At 37.4% G+C, this 16,576-nt stretch overlaps 1 protein-coding gene and 1 pseudogene across 3 annotated transcripts in view; one reads left to right on the top strand and one right to left on the bottom strand.

The window, feature by feature from the left end:
• Positions 1–16,576, top strand: part of RUNDC3B (RUN domain containing 3B) — a 147,025-nt gene that overhangs the window by 36,201 nt on the left and 94,248 nt on the right. The gene's annotated exons all lie outside the window — the stretch shown is intronic.
• On the bottom strand, positions 891–2,368 carry LOC112395308 (sugar phosphate exchanger 3 pseudogene; annotated as a pseudogene).

The raw sequence follows: 16,576 nt of genomic DNA, 5'->3' as shown, positions 1-16,576 counted from the left end.
TTCTTCTTTCTCTAATTCTAGTCTTCAGCTGAGGTAACGCAAGGAACCCGGTTGTGACACAGATCAATCCTCTGAAAATAGGGCTAAGCCAATTACCTTCCTAGTGGATCCTAAAGTTCCCAGAGAACAAATCTGGAGTTGAGTACTTTGGTTGTAAGTTACACACTGGAATGTTCACAGTTGAGGTACATTATGGTCCTTGAAAGGAAGACTAAAGACTTCCAGGAGTCAAAGGGAATTCTGAATGAAGACGGAGGAGAGCAAGTTGGCAATCATTTGAAGGTATTTCTGCTTCTGGAGCTGAATGACTTTAGAGCAGATACAGAGTGAGAGCCAATCAGCATGTAGTGTGATTTTTTTCCCCACTGTGGTTAACAAAGGGATTCTCTGTCCAAGGCATGCTTACACTGGACCTGGCTGGAGTGCTTTATCCGGATTTGATACGTCAGAGATGAGCCACTCTCTGCAAACTCGTGACCAAGCAAAATGCAACGATCCTTTCTATTTGTGGAGCATGTCGTTGGTACAAACCATGCATGAATGCCTCGTGGTCACTTGGCTTTCCAGGCTGGAGAGCTAGGGTCTGAGTCCAATACAGCATTTACAGTTAAAAGGATAAACCTTCACAGGCCACCAAAGACACTGGCAGATTCATAGGCCATTCAGTACATTCAGGAAACAACAGCAATAAAAATCATTAATTATTCCTGTAGTGTAGAAAAACAGCCCAGCCTTCACTTTGGCCAGCATCTACGGTGGCTGACACTGTTGAAAGAGGCTTGACAGTCTGAGGTTATGTTGGAGCTCTTAAGACAACCCCAAAATAAGGTGAATGAAAAGGAATAGTCCTGATGTGTCTCCTATTTTTCTTGTTCTTTTGTGGGCACTGGTCATTCACTCAATATGCGAGCTTGTCGTCCTTGCATAAGATAGCATATTTCCCTCACTATTAATGGTGAAATAAATAGAACTGTGCAAATTGTCATAAGAATGAAAAAGTAGAAAACCCACGTCCATCCTGGGTTGTCCTGGATCAAAGACACTAAATACTGGCTCACTGCAGCTCCAGTGCTCCCAGTTCCATCAGCTATTCTGTGATGATTGCCAAAGCCTCACTGCTCCCTTGGATCAGCTCTTGATGACCCAGGTCCTCAGAAATAGCAGAGCTAATCATATTAGAAGGTCCACCAATAAAAAATCCTGTGACAGCCGTCAGAAGTGCATTGATAGACTTATTGTTTGGAGAATGACTACATCCAACGAGGGACCCGACTGCCAGAAGCAGACTGAGAGCTAACACCGGGGCTCTCTTCTGTAGCACATAAGAGATGAAGCCTTGCAGAGTTCCACCTGTAATTCCTCCAACATTGTATCAAATGGACAGCTTGTCGGCTTCAGCCTCCTTCCATCCGAAGTTATTACTCGGATAAAAGGGCAACCAGAAGAAGAAGGAGTAATTCACTAACTTCAAGCAGGCACAGGCCAGTGAATATGCTATAACTCCGGGAAGGCAACAAGCTTGGTAAAACCTTATCGCCTTGACTTGGGTAACAGACTTGCCTTCTTGGATTGGATAATTAGGATCAGCTTCATCTTCATTTTCAGCACCATTAATTAATGGCCTGTGCAAATCTTCTTCAAAATCTTCTGCCTCAATACCTGGGAGACCAGTTTCTTTGGGTGACACCAGGAGTCTAAAGAAGATGATGATCCCACCAGCAAACTGCACAGCTGCTGTCACCACAAAGCCATACTCATAACCATACTGCAGAACAGAAGAAGCTAGACACCGTCCCAAAATATTGCCCACTGAGGCACAGGCACTCCAGAGACCAAAAACAACTCCTTGTCCAGCTTTCCCAAACCATTTGCGCATAACAGTAACCACACAGGGCCAACCAGTGGACTGCAGCAGGCCATTCACGATCCACAGGCTGCAGTACAGCCCCTTGTTGTAGAAATGCAGCCATTCTGTGAGAGTACCAGAGACGAACACCACTAATGCAGAGGAGCACATGCCAAAAGACAGAACCCATCACAAATTAAGCTGATCCCCGACGATACTGCTGATGAAAAGGCCCACAGCGTAGGAGAGGAAAACGGTGTCGAGTGTTCCAAGGAAAAGAATGGCTTCCTCTGCACTGGGAAACAAAAGATTGCTGCTCCAGATCTCTACAGGCAGTTCAGTTGACTTGTTAAAAGCACTTGGGGTCCACTGCTTAGAGATACTGACTTTGACATTGCTAAGTGTTTTTCTTGATGCATGGAGCAATGAGTAACTGAAGAAGGTGAGCAGGAACATGAGCACATGATGATGGCTGAACCAGGAGAGCAAAATTCCTCTTTGAAAAATATTTGGCCAGGCCATGTTCCTCCTGACCTTCCTTCTCACCTTGACCTTAAAGTCTGGATAATGAATGGTTTACATCGTTTCTTCTTTCCGAGTCCTGCAGTAGTCGTCGTGCTCCAGCCAGCTGCTCTGCTCACTCCACTGCGCCTGCAACCCCGCCACTCACATGTTTGTTTTTGTTTTCATTTTCATTACTCTAGGAGGTAGATCCAAAAAGATATTGCTGTGATCTATGTCAAAGAGTGTTCCGACTGATTTCCTCTAAGACTTTTATAGTGTCTGGCCTCACATTTAGGTCTTTGATCCATTTTGAGTTTATTTTTGTGTATGGTGTTAGGGAGTGTTCTAATTTCATTCTTTTACATGTAGCTCTCTAGTTTTCCCAGCACCACTTATTGAAGAGTCTCTCTTTTCTCCATTATAAAGTCTTGCCTCCTTTATCAAAGATAAGGTGACCATAGGTGTGTGGATTTATCTTTGGACTTCCAGCATTGTACATTGATCTATATTTCTGTTTTTTGTGCCAGTACCTTACTGTGTTGATTACTGTAGGTTTGTAGTATAGTCTGAAGTTAGCTGATTCCACCAGCTACGTTTTTCTTTCTCAAGATTGCTTTGGCTATTCAGGGTCTTTTGTGTTTCCATACAAACTGTAAAATTTTTAGTTCTAGTTCTGTGAACAATACCATTGGTAATCTGATACAGATTGCATTGCATCTGTAGATTGCTTAGGGTAGTATAGTCATTTTCACAATATTCTTCGAATCCAAGAACATGGTATATCTCTCCATCTGTTTGTGTCATCTTTGATTTCTTTCATCAGCATCTTACAGTTTTCTGAATACAAGTCTTTTGCCTCCTTAGGTAGGTTTATTACTAGGTTTTTTTATTCTTCTTGATGCAGTGGTATACGATATTTGTTTTTCTCTTTCTGACTTCAGATGCATTGGTAAATGGGATTGTTTCCTTAATTTCTCTTTCTGATCTTTCATTGTTAGTATATAGGAATGCAGGAGATTTATGTGTATTAATTAATTTTGTATCCTGCAACTTTACCAAATTCATTGAGGAGCTCTAGTAGTGTTCTGGTAGCATCTTTAGGATTTTCTATTTATAGTATCATGTCATCTGCAGACACTGACAGTTTTATTTCTTCTTTCCCAGTGTGGATTCCTTTTATTTCTTTTTCTTCTCTGATTGCTGTGGCTAGGACTTCCAAAATTATGTTGAATAAAAATGACAAGAGTGGACATCCTTGTCTTGTTGCTGATCTTAGAGGAAATGGTTTCAGTTTTTCACCATTGAGAATGATGTTAGCTGTGAGTTTGTTGTATATGGCCTTTATTATGTTGAGGTAGGTTCCCTCTATGCCCACTTTCTGGAGAGCTTTTATCATAAATGGATGTTGAATTTTGTCAGAAGCTTTTTCTGCATCTATTGATACGATCATATGGTTTTTATTCTTCAGTTTGTCAATGTGGTGTATCACATTGTTTGATTTGTGTATATTGAAAAATCCTTCCATCCCTGGGATAAATCCCACTTGACCATGGTGTATGATCCTTTTACTGTATTGTTGGATTTGGTTTGCTAGTATTTTGTTGAGGATTTTTGCATCTATGTTCATCAGTGATAGTGGCCTGTAATTTTCTTTTTTTGTGGTATCTTTGTCTGATTTTGGTATCAGGGTGATGGTGGCCTCATAGAGTGAGCTTGGGAGTGTTCCTTCCTCTGCAATTTTTTGGAAGAGTTTGAGAAGGATGGGTGTTAGCTCTTCTCTGAATGTTTGATAGAATTCACCTGTGAAGCCATCTGGTCCTGGACTTTTGTTTGTTGGAAGATTTTTAATCACAGTTTCAATTTCATTACTTGTGATTGATATGTTCATATTTTCTATTTCTTTCTGGCTCAGTCTTGGAAGGTTGTATGTTCCTAAGAATTTGTCCATGTCTTCTAGGCTGTCTGTTTTATTGGTATATAGTTGCTTGTAGTAGTCTCTAACGATCCTTTGCATTTCTGTGGTGTCATTGGTAACTTCTCCTTTTTCGTTTCTAATTTTGTTGATTTGAGCCCCCTCCTTTGTTTTCCTTGATGAGTCTGGCTAAAGGTTTATCAATTTTGTTTATCTTTTTAAAGAATGAGCTTTTAGTTTCATTGATCTTTTCTATTGTTTTCTGTGTCTCTATTTCATTTATTTCTGCTCTGTTCTTTTTTATTTCTTTTACTAACTTTGGGTTTTGTTTGTTCTTATTTCTCTAGTTGTTTTAGGTGTGAGTTTAGGTTGTTTATTTGAGATTTTTCCTGTTTCCTGAGGTAAGACTTTATTGCTATAAACTTCCCTCTTAGAACTGCTTTTGCCAGGAGCCATAAGTTTTGGATCATTGTGTGTTCATTGTCATTTGTCTGTAGGTATTTTAAAAATTTTATTTATTGTATTTATTTTATTTTTGTCTGTGTTAGGTCTTTGTTGTTGTATGCGGGCTTTCTCTAGTTGTGGCAAGTGGGGGCTGCTCTCTGTTGCGGTGCACGGGCTTCTCATTGCGGTGGCTTCTCTTGTTGCGGAGCATGGGCTGTAGGCACATGGGCTTCAGTAGTTGTGGCATGTGAGCTCAGTAATTGTGGCTTGCGGGCTCTAGAGCGCAGGCTCAGTAGTTGTGGCGCATAGGCTTAGTTGCTCTGCAGCATGTGGTATCTTGCTGGACCAGGGCTCAAACCCGTGTCCTCTTCATTGGTAGGTGGATTCTTAACCACTATGCCACCAGAGGAGCCCTCTCTAGGTATTTCTTAATATCCTCTTTGATTTCTTCAGTGATCCATTGGTTGTTTAGTAACATACTGTTTAGCCTCCATGTGTTTGTGCTTTTTACAGTTTTTTTCTTGTAATTGATTTCTAATTTCACAGCATTGTGGTCAGAAAAGATGCTTGGTATGATTTCAACTTTCTTAAATTTACCAAGCCTTGATTTGTGACCCAAGATGTGATCTATCCTGGAGAATGTTCCATGTGCATCTGAGAAGAAAGTGTATTCTGCTTTTGGATGGAATGTTCTATAAATATCAGTTAAGTCCATTGATGTAATGTGTCATTTAAGGCCTATGTTTCCGTATTGATTTTCTGTATGGATGATCTGTCCATTGGTGTAAATGGGTTGTTAAAATCCCCCACTATTGCTGTGTTACTGTTGATTTCCCCTTTTATGGCTGTTAGCTGGTAAAATCCCCCACTATTGTTGTGTAACTGTTGATTTCCCCTTTTATGGCGTTAGCATTTGCCTTATATATTGAGGTGCTCCTATATTGGTTGCATATATATTTACAATTGTTATAACTTCTTCTTGGACTGATCCTGTAACCATTATATAGTGTCCTTCCTTGTCTCTGTAACACCTTTATTTTAATATTTTAAAGTCTGTTTTGTCTGATACAAGTATTGCTACTCTTTCTTGTGATTTCCATTAACATGGAATACCTTTTTCCATCCCCTCACTTTCAGTCTCTGTGTGTCTCTAGATGTGAAGTGGGTGGCTTGAGAGCATATATACGGGTCTTGTTTTTGTATCCATTCAGCTAGTCTGTGTATTTTGGTTGAAGCATTTAATCCATTTACATTTAAGGTAATTATTGATAGGTATGTTGCTATTGCCATTTTTTGTTTCCTGAGGTAAGACTTTATTGCTATAAACTTCCCTCTTAGAACTGCTTTTGCCAGGAGCCATAAGTTTTGGATCATTGTGTGTTCATTGTCATTTGTCTGTAGGTATTTTAAAAATTTTATTTATTGTATTTATTTTATTTTTGTCTGTGTTAGGTCTTTGTTGTTGTATGCGGGCTTTCTCTAGTTGTGGCAAGTGGGGGCTGCTCTCTGTTGCGGTGCACGGGCTTCTCATTGCGGTGGCTTCTCTTGTTGCGGAGCATGGGCTGTAGGCACATGGGCTTCAGTAGTTGTGGCATGTGAGCTCAGTAATTGTGGCTTGCGGGCTCTAGAGCGCAGGCTCAGTAGTTGTGGCGCATAGGCTTAGTTGCTCTGCAGCATGTGGTATCTTGCTGGACCAGGGCTCAAACCCGTGTCCTCTTCATTGGTAGGTGGATTCTTAACCACTATGCCACCAGAGGAGCCCTCTCTAGGTATTTCTTAATATCCTCTTTGATTTCTTCAGTGATCCATTGGTTGTTTAGTAACATACTGTTTAGCCTCCATGTGTTTGTGCTTTTTACAGTTTTTTTCTTGTAATTGATTTCTAATTTCACAGCATTGTGGTCAGAAAAGATGCTTGGTATGATTTCAACTTTCTTAAATTTACCAAGCCTTGATTTGTGACCCAAGATGTGATCTATCCTGGAGAATGTTCCATGTGCATCTGAGAAGAAAGTGTATTCTGCTTTTGGATGGAATGTTCTATAAATATCAGTTAAGTCCATTGATGTAATGTGTCATTTAAGGCCTATGTTTCCGTATTGATTTTCTGTATGGATGATCTGTCCATTGGTGTAAATGGGTTGTTAAAATCCCCCACTATTGCTGTGTTACTGTTGATTTCCCCTTTTATGGCTGTTAGCTGGTAAAATCCCCCACTATTGTTGTGTAACTGTTGATTTCCCCTTTTATGGCGTTAGCATTTGCCTTATATATTGAGGTGCTCCTATATTGGTTGCATATATATTTACAATTGTTATAACTTCTTCTTGGACTGATCCTGTAACCATTATATAGTGTCCTTCCTTGTCTCTGTAACACCTTTATTTTAATATTTTAAAGTCTGTTTTGTCTGATACAAGTATTGCTACTCTTTCTTGTGATTTCCATTAACATGGAATACCTTTTTCCATCCCCTCACTTTCAGTCTCTGTGTGTCTCTAGATGTGAAGTGGGTGGCTTGAGAGCATATATACGGGTCTTGTTTTTGTATCCATTCAGCTAGTCTGTGTATTTTGGTTGAAGCATTTAATCCATTTACATTTAAGGTAATTATTGATAGGTATGTTGCTATTGCCATTTTCTTAATTGTTTTGGATTTGTTTCTGTAGGTCTTTTTTCTTCTGTTCCTCTTTTTGTTCTCTTGTGATCTGATGATGGTCTTTAGTGTTGTGTTTGGGTGGGTTTTTTTTGTGTGTATGTATCTATTGTAGTTTTTTGGTTTGCAGTTCCCGTGAGGTTTTGATATAGCAGTCTATATATATACAAGGTTGTTTTAAGTTGCTGGTCTCTTAATTTCAAAGGCATGTCCCATTTCCTGCATTTGTACTCTCTTCTTATCATGGCTGTTGGTTTTGATATCATATTTGTGTGTGGATGATTTCCTACTTTTACTGTATGGCTGCCTCTACTGGTGAGCTTTCACATTTGTGATTTTCTTGTTTCTAGTTATGGCCTCTTTTTTTTTTTTTCCTGCCTACAGAAGTTCCTTTAGCATTTGTTCTAAAGCTGGTTTGATAGTGCTGAATTCTCTTAGCTTTTGCTTGTCTATAAAGCTTTTGATTTCTCTATCGAATCTGAATGAGAGCCTTGCTGGGTAGAGTTTTCTTGGTTGTCGGTTTTTCCCTTTTAGCACTTTAAATATATCATGCCACTCCCTTCTGGCCTGGAGAGTTCCTGCTGAAAAATAAGCTGTTAACTTTATAGGGATTCCCTTGTATGTTATTTGTTGCTTTTCCCATGTTGCTTTTAATATTTTTCTTTGTGTTTAATTTTTGTCACTTTAATTAACATGTGTCCTGGTGTGTTCCTCCTTGGGTTTATCCTGTATGGGACTCTCTGCACTTCCTGGACCTGAGTGTTTCCTTTCTCACTTTAGGCAAGTTTTTGGCTATAATCTCTTCAAATATTTTCTCAGGCCCACTCTCTTTCTCTTCTCCTTTTGGGACCCCTATAATGCAAATGTTGGTGCATTTAATGTTGTCCCAAAAGTCTCAAAGGTTAGGTTTTACATTGTAATCCCTAAAGCAATGACTGTAGAACAGCTAAGAGATCCAGTAAAAATCCAATAGATAAATTAAAATGGAATGCTGAAAATATTAAAATTACCCAAAGAAGGCAGGGGGAATAAAGGATAAATGGAAAACAATGAAATGGTAGACCTAAATCCAATTGTATTATTAATTACATTGACTATAAATCATCTAGACACACCAATTAAAAGAGATTGTTTGGATTAAAAAATGCTAATTTTTAAAAAAAAGTTTAATATAGTGATACAGATAGTTTAAAAGTAAAAGATATAAAAAGATATTTTTATAAAACAGAGCTTTAGGGCTTCCCTGGTGGCGCAGTGGTTGAGAGTCCACCTGCCGATGCAGGGGACACGGTACGTGCCCCGGTCCAGGAAGATCCCACATGCCGCGGAGCGGCTGGGCCCGTGAGCCATGGCCACTGAGCCTGCGCGTCCGGAGCCTGTGCTCTGCAGTGGGAGCAGGCCACAACAGTGAGAGGCCCACGTACCACAAAAAAAAACAAAAAAAAACCCCAGAGTTTCAAAAAGCAAAAGCTGGTAGAACTGACTGGAGATTAAAGACAGAAAAATCCACAGTTGTACTTATCAACTACAGCACTCTTCTCATGATAATCAGTAGGTCAAGTAGACAGAATATCAATAATACAAGAGATCTGAACAGCATTGTTAACCAACTGACTTAATTGACATTAATAAAACATTCCACCCAGTAACAGCAGGTTGTATGTTCTTTTCAAGGGCAAATGGGACATTGAAAAATACCTTATTCTGAGCCATAACACCAACCTTAACACATTTGAAAGAATTCAAAATATGTTCTCTGACTGTAACAGACCTAAACTAGAAATTGAGAACAGAAAGATCTGAAAAATCACCAAATATTTGGGAATTAAAGAAAAATTGTAAGTAACTCATGGGTCAAAGAGGAAGTCTCAAGGAAAATTAGCAAGTATTTTGAACTAAATGAAAAATGAAATGCATCATATCCAAGTTTATGGGATGCAGTTAAAGCAGTGCTTAGAGGCATATTTAAGTCATTAAAAGCTTATGTTAGAAAAGAAGAAAGGTTTAAAGTTAATAAGCTAAGATTCCACCTTAAGAAACTAGAAAAATGAGAAAACTAAACCCAAAGCAAGTGGAAAGAACAAAACAATAAAGATAAAAGCAGAAATTGGTAAAAGTAAAAACAGTAGATAAAACCAATCGTGTGAAAGGCTGTTTTTTTTTAAACATCAATAAAATTCATAAACCTCTAGTTAGAGTGACCAAGAAAAAGAGAAGACGCAAGTTACCAGTATCAGGAATGAAAGTAGACATATCATTATAGACCCTATATTCAAAGGATAAGTAAATTCTATGAACAGCTCTTAACATAAATTTGACTTGGATGAAATGGACCAATTTCTTCAAAGACAAATCCTAACAAGAGTTACAAAGAAATAGATAAGTTGACTAGGCCTATATCTATTAAAGAGATTGAACAGGTAGTTGAAAACCTTCCAACAAATGAAACTCCAGGCCTTCATGGTTTTACTGTTGATTGTGACCAACGACTTAAGAAAGAAATAATAATAATCCCACTCAATCTTTACCAGAAAATAGGAGGGAAGAGAATATTTCCCACTTCATCTTATGAGGTCAGCATTAGCCTGATGCAAAACTAGACAAAATATTACAAGGAAAGGAAACTGTATACCACTACCCCTCATGGAAATAGATACTGGAATCCTCAATTAAATATTAACAAATCAAGCCCTGGAATGCAAGGACATTTCAGTATTTGAAAATCAGTTCATGTATTTCATTTTATTAACAGACTAAAAGCATTAATTCATGATAAAACTACTCCGTAAACTAGGTATGAGAAGAGAACTTCCTTAAATGGTCTTAGTGCATTTGGATTACTTTAACAGAATACCATAGACTGGATGGCTTATAAACAACAGAAATTTGCTGTGTCTTCACATGGTGGAAGGAGTGAGGGCTCTTTCTCGGTCTCTTTTATAAGGCCCTAATCCCATTCATGAGGGCTTATGATGTGATAACCTCCTCAGCGCCCCACTTCCAAATACCATCATCTTGGGGATTAGGTTTCAATACTGGGGAGACACAAACATTCAGTAAGATACAAACATTCAGTAGCAGGCATCTACAGATGTCTACAGCAGGGTTTCTCAACCTTAGTACTATTGACATTTTAGACGAGATAATTCCTCTAAAACTCAACATTGTTAAGATGTCTGTATTGATCGATAGATTCAATGCACTTTCATGATCTTAGCAGGTTTTTTTGTAGATATCAAGCAGATTCTATAAATGGCTAAACAAAGTAAGTAGAAAAGGCAAAACAATTTCACAAGGGAAGAACAAAGTTGGACACTCAAGCTCTCTGATTTCAAGATGGTCAGGATACAATGATTAAAAGAGTGTGTTATTGGTGAAAGCTTTTACATATAGATCAGTGGAATGGAACAGAGTCCAGAAATAGAGGCACACAAATATGCTTGATTGGTTTTGGCTAAGATGAAAAGGCAATTCACTGGTGAATTGATAATCTTTTTCAGCAAATGATGCTGGAACAATGGGATTACTGTATGCAAAAAATGAACTATGAGTCTTACCTCACACCACATACAAGAATTAATTCAAAATGGATCATAGACTAAATGTTAAAGTATAAAAACCTTAAGAATATAAAACATCTTTGTTACATTCAATTAGGCAAACAGATTTTAGATAAAACAATAGAAGCATAATCCATAAAAGCAAAAAATAATGAAGTGTTGACCTCATCAAAATTAATAACTTTTGTCTTCCAGAAGACATTGTTAAGAGAGTAAGACAAGCCATAGGCTGGGAGAAAATAGTTGCAAATCACATATTTGACAAAGGGCTTGTGTCCAGGATATCTCAAGAACTATAAACATGTAATATTATGAAAAGAACTAACCCAATTTAAAAATGGGCAAAAGGTTCGAACAGATACTTCACCAGTGAAAATACACAGACGGCAAGGAAACACATGAAAATGTGCTCAATATCATTAGGTACTTGGGAAGTGCAATTAAAACCACAATCAGGCCCTACTGCATACCTATACCAAGTTCTAGTGGGGATGTGGAGAAATTGGAACTCTCATGTGTTACTGGTGGGAATGCAGAATAGTTTCCCAGAAATCTCACTCCTTTACTCAAGAGAAATGGAAACTTATCTTTACACAAAGACCTGTTCATAGCAGCCTTATTCATAATCACTAAAAACTGGAAACAGCCCAAATGTCCTTTATGTGATGACTAGATAAACCAACTGTTATATATCCATACAATGGACAAAGTGAGCGATAAAAGGAAAAACTTCTTTCTACACACAACAACCTGCGTGAATCTTAAACGTATTATGCTAAGTGAGAGAAGTGAAACTCTTAAGGTTAGATACTGTATGCTTCCATTTATATGACATTCTAGAGAAAGCTGAACTATTGTATCAGACTTCTCTGGTTATCAGGGGTTAGAGTTTGGGGGTGTTGATTATATAGTGTCAGCATGAAGGAGGTTTTTTGGATGGTTGGAACTGTTATGTGTCTTATGGACATGGTCACATGACAGCTTGCATTTAAAAAAAATCATAGAACTGTATACCAACGGTAAATTTACTGTAGGTTAAAATATATATTTATAACTCCCTCAAATTTTATCACTTTCCATTAAAACATATTAAAATGGCGAGGATCCCGCTCTTTCATTGTAATACTTAAAATTACCCCTTATTGATCCCGACTTACTTTAGGAAGTTGAGTAGTTTTTCATAAAGCACAGTAGAAGGAAACCCCAAGGAAAATTCCTTTACTATCAGCCCTTCACATGTTTCTTGGCTAAATGTAACTCACTTTTCCTCTGCTTTGGAAATGAGTCATAGTGTGAGTTCCCTATACTTTTTCTGGAGCAGATGCTTTAAATTTGACATTGTATGAATGCCCTCCTCTTCTTTCCGTTTTCCCCTAATCTTTTCCACACATACACACCCTATTCTCTTTATCCCATTCATTCTCTTATTTAGCAGTCCATGTAGGCCCTGTGCTAGGGGATGGGATACGAAGATTAATCAGGCATGCTTTCACATGAAACTCAGTTTTGGAGGGCAAAGGGAGGATACATTAAGAAATAAGGATGTATAATAGTGTCGTTGAGTCATAGTAGAACTATTAATGAGGGTGATGTAGTGCAAAAGGATGAATAATCCTTTCTGCTTGGATGGGTCAGGGAAGGCTCCACACAAGAAAGGGGTATAAAAGTACCTCAAATAAAAATTAAAATTTCATTTTTTATGGGAGATTGAAAAAAATAAAAATAAATTGTAAAAAAAGAATGACATAATGGCATTTGCAGCAACATGGATGCAGCAAGAAATTATCATACTAAATTAAGTCAGAAAGAGAAAGACAAATACCATATGATATCACTTATGTGTGGAATTTAAAATATGATACAAATGAACTTATCTATGAATCAGAAACAGACTCACAGACATAGAGAACAGTCTTGTGGTTGCCAAGGGGGAGAGCATTGGGGAGGGGATGGAGTGGGAGTTTGGGGTTAGCAGATGTAAGCTATTATATAGAGAATGGATAAACAACAAGGTCCTACTGTACAGCACAGGGAACTGTATTCAATATCCTATGATAAACCGTAATAGAAAAGAATATTAAAAAAAGAATGAAAAAAAAAAAAAAGAATGTATGTATGTATAACTGAATCACTTTGCTGTACAGCAGAAATTAACACAATATTGTAAATCAACTATATTTCAATTTAAAAAAAGAAGCTCGTTAATCATTCTTTTAAAAAATTTGTTAAACTTATTTTCAAGGAAAATGTTATATTTATGTCTATTCACCATCTCTGGACACTAGGAAAATGTTATGTCTATTCACCATCTCTGGATGCTACTTTGGTAAATGCTGTGAAATAAAGTCTGCTTCCTGTAAAAAAAAAAAAAAATCTTGCCCACACATACTGAATTCTTTGTTGATTAAATTACTCTAATCTCCCTTAAAAATGTTAAGCATAAGATATATGTAAATATCAAGAAGGATATCACTTTTCTGGAAGAAAGAACATTTGAAATATTCCAGTCCACCAAAAAACTAATCAAGATAGTGGTATAAAATATCTCAACAATCATTTACACATAGAGTTAACAGTCATTAAAATGCTTATAAAATACAGCAAATGTCTAAAATAAAATTTCATTTTTTAAAATGTCATCTGTGACTTTGATTATAGTAGTGTATTGTAGACCAGACAGTTTAAGAAAAATATGAAATTTAGCAGTAAAGTGATCAGAAACAATCTTGAAGAAAAAAGGAAACAATCTTGTAAACTTCAGCTAGGTGGTATGGGGATGGGATACAGTAGCGAATTTTGTAAAGGTTACATGGAAAATAACTGATTAAAATGAAAAATCTTCTGAGTATCGTAGAGGACTAAAGCCTATCAATTAGCAATACACTACTAATTGAAGAAAAAATGACCAAATATAATGACATACTATTGAATATATCAAATTTCCTATGAATTAATCTGCTAATTATACTTACTAACATTGGGCTTGCTGACTCACGTTCAGTTTAGATTTTCGTCTTGATTCCAAACATTGTTTCCCCATTATACTTATGTACAGAGAATCCTTTTTTTGTTTTTAAATTGGTGTGCTCTAGCCTCATGGGTCTTTTCCTTTTTCTTGACTATACCAGACAAATTGCTGTCATAGAGCACCATTGCACTTCTCCTAGATAATCCAAATGGTTAACTCCCCATCTGTTTCAAAACTGCTCATTGAAGCCTAAACCCTTCCAGTATATTTTATTTTATTTTATTTTTTTAATATCTTTACTGGAGTATAATTGCTTTAGCAGTATATTTTAAATTATAACTCACCTTTCCTCCTTTCACCCCAAGCACTTCTGACCTCTTTTCCCTGTCCTACTTTTTTTTTTTTAATTAATTAATTTATTTGTTTTTATTTTTGGCTGTGTTGGGTCTTTGCTGCTGCGTGTGGGCTTTCTCTAGTTGCGGTGAGCAGGGGCTACTCTTCATTGCGGTCTGCGGGCTTCTCTTTGTCGTGGTTTCTCTAGTGGCAGAGCACGGGCTCTGGAGCGCAGGCTCAGCAGCTGTGGTGCACGGGCCCAGCTGCTCTGCAGCATGTGGGATCCTCCCAGGCCAGGGCTAGAACTCATGTCCCCTGCATTGGCAGGCAGATTCTTAACCGCTACGTCACCAGGGAAGCCCCTGTCCTACTTTTTTTTTTAAGTCTTAGCTTCTAACATATTGCGAGATTTACTCATTATGATTATTGTTTATTATATTCCTTTACCTCTGCTAAAATGTAAGCTTCGTTAGGGTAAAGATCTTTGTCTGTTTTGTTCATTGATGTATCCCACATTTCTATAACAGTGCCTGGGATATGGTAGGCACATAGTGAATATTTGCTGGAAAACAGAACTCTGAGAAATTCCTACTTCTTGAGCCCCAGAGTACTAAACTCTGGGTTGGTTTTTTTGGGCTTTTTTGTTTTTGTTTTTTTCTCTGATAGTATCTGGATTCAGACTCTTAAAATAAGGTAGAACGCCTGTGACTTGACATTTTAGAATTTCTCCAGTCCAGTTGAACTGTTATGATACCTAAGCATTGTTCAGGAACACTGGCTTGAACCTCAAAGCTCTTCCTGACTGAAATGATAAACAGTTACCGCCCCATGAGGCCACCTTTTGAAGTGTAGTAATAACACTTTTAGAAACAATGGGTAAAGATAAACCTATCCATTTGGCTTTTGAATTTTCTTTGTTCATTTTTGAAGGTTTTCCAACTTTTGATTCTTGGTTTGCACACAAAATGAGACTTGAATTGTTTCTGTTGTAACATAAGAACACAACTCACCCAATAAAACCCGCCTACTCCGGCCAAAAAAATATGATACAATAGATAAGAAAGTGGCTCTGACGGTTACCAAAGTTTGGCTTTTAGACAGTGGACAAGGCCACTTTGAACTTGGAATGTACTTCCATTATATACTTGGACATGTAGGAAACCTTCAGCAGATTTTGTATCTCAGGAAATCATAATATTCAAAAAATTCTTGAAACATCCAGGGTTATATGTAGCATGGTAAATTTGGTTCAGTGTCTTAAATTGTATAGGAAATAAAATTAACCTATATATAATATAGTAAATTTAAGGTTTGGTAGTAACTAAACAACTATGTAGATTCTAAAAACAGAGAGCTTTAGTCTCTAAAGCAAGTGTGGTTAAAACAAAAAAGGTAACTGGAAAAATTTAAGCGTCACTCAGATTTCCATATTCCTCATGTAGCTTTTTTGATTAAAATCATATTCCTAAACTTTTATTTACTTCTAAGCTTATAGCCTTTATCATTTCTTGTTTTTCTGATGCCTTTTGAAAAACCTCTTTCTTCATTTTAAGATTTTAGCCCATACTGGCCATGTAGACTACTTAACTTTGTTTGTATTCTTGTTAATGTTCTACTATGTTTTAAAAAAAGGAAAGATAGAAAGAAAATTATAAACCTCTAGCACGATTCCTTAATTTAACCCCTTTCTGTATATATATACTTTTTGTGTTCTTGGACTGCCAGTCTTTTTTGGCCTTCCCTCTTACCCTACTCCATGTAAAAATAACAAGAGGTTCAAATATAAAGCCATAGGAAGCATTAATAAAAACTTCCAGAAATACCAGATATAATTGCAGCTGGCAACTTTTTGTATATCTGTCATGTAAATTATCTGTGTATATACATATGAATGTATATACATAGACAATATGTGTATTTTCTTCTTTATGACCTGTATTTTGCCCTTAGTATTGGCCATATTATATTTTTCCATTTCATTTTGTTTTATTAGTATTTTAAGACTTGAAATTAAATTCAAATAACATAAAGTTCACCATTTTAAAGTGTACAATTCCTTGGATTTTAGTATTCACAGTGTTGTGAAGCTATCACTACTGTCAGTTCCAGATCATTTTCATTACATTAAAAAGGAACTGGGACGTGGGTTCGATCCCTAGTCGGGGAACTAAGATCTCACATGCTGCTGGGCGACTAAGCCTGCGCTCGGCAACTCCTGAATCCTCGCGCTCTGGAGCCCGTGCGCCGCAACCAGAGAAGCCCCCACACAGCAATGAAGAACCTGCACGCTGCAAGGTAGACCCAGCGCACCACAACGAAGACCCACCACAGCCAAAGTAAAAAAAAAAAAAAA

This window comes from Neophocaena asiaeorientalis, unplaced genomic scaffold (genome assembly GCF_003031525.2).
Source record: "Neophocaena asiaeorientalis asiaeorientalis breed wild unplaced genomic scaffold, Neophocaena_asiaeorientalis_V1.1 scaffold89, whole genome shotgun sequence".
Lineage (NCBI taxonomy): Eukaryota > Metazoa > Chordata > Mammalia > Artiodactyla > Phocoenidae > Neophocaena > Neophocaena asiaeorientalis.
The sequence above is the reverse complement of the archived record's forward strand: the minus strand, read 5'-3'. Positions and strand labels throughout refer to the sequence as shown.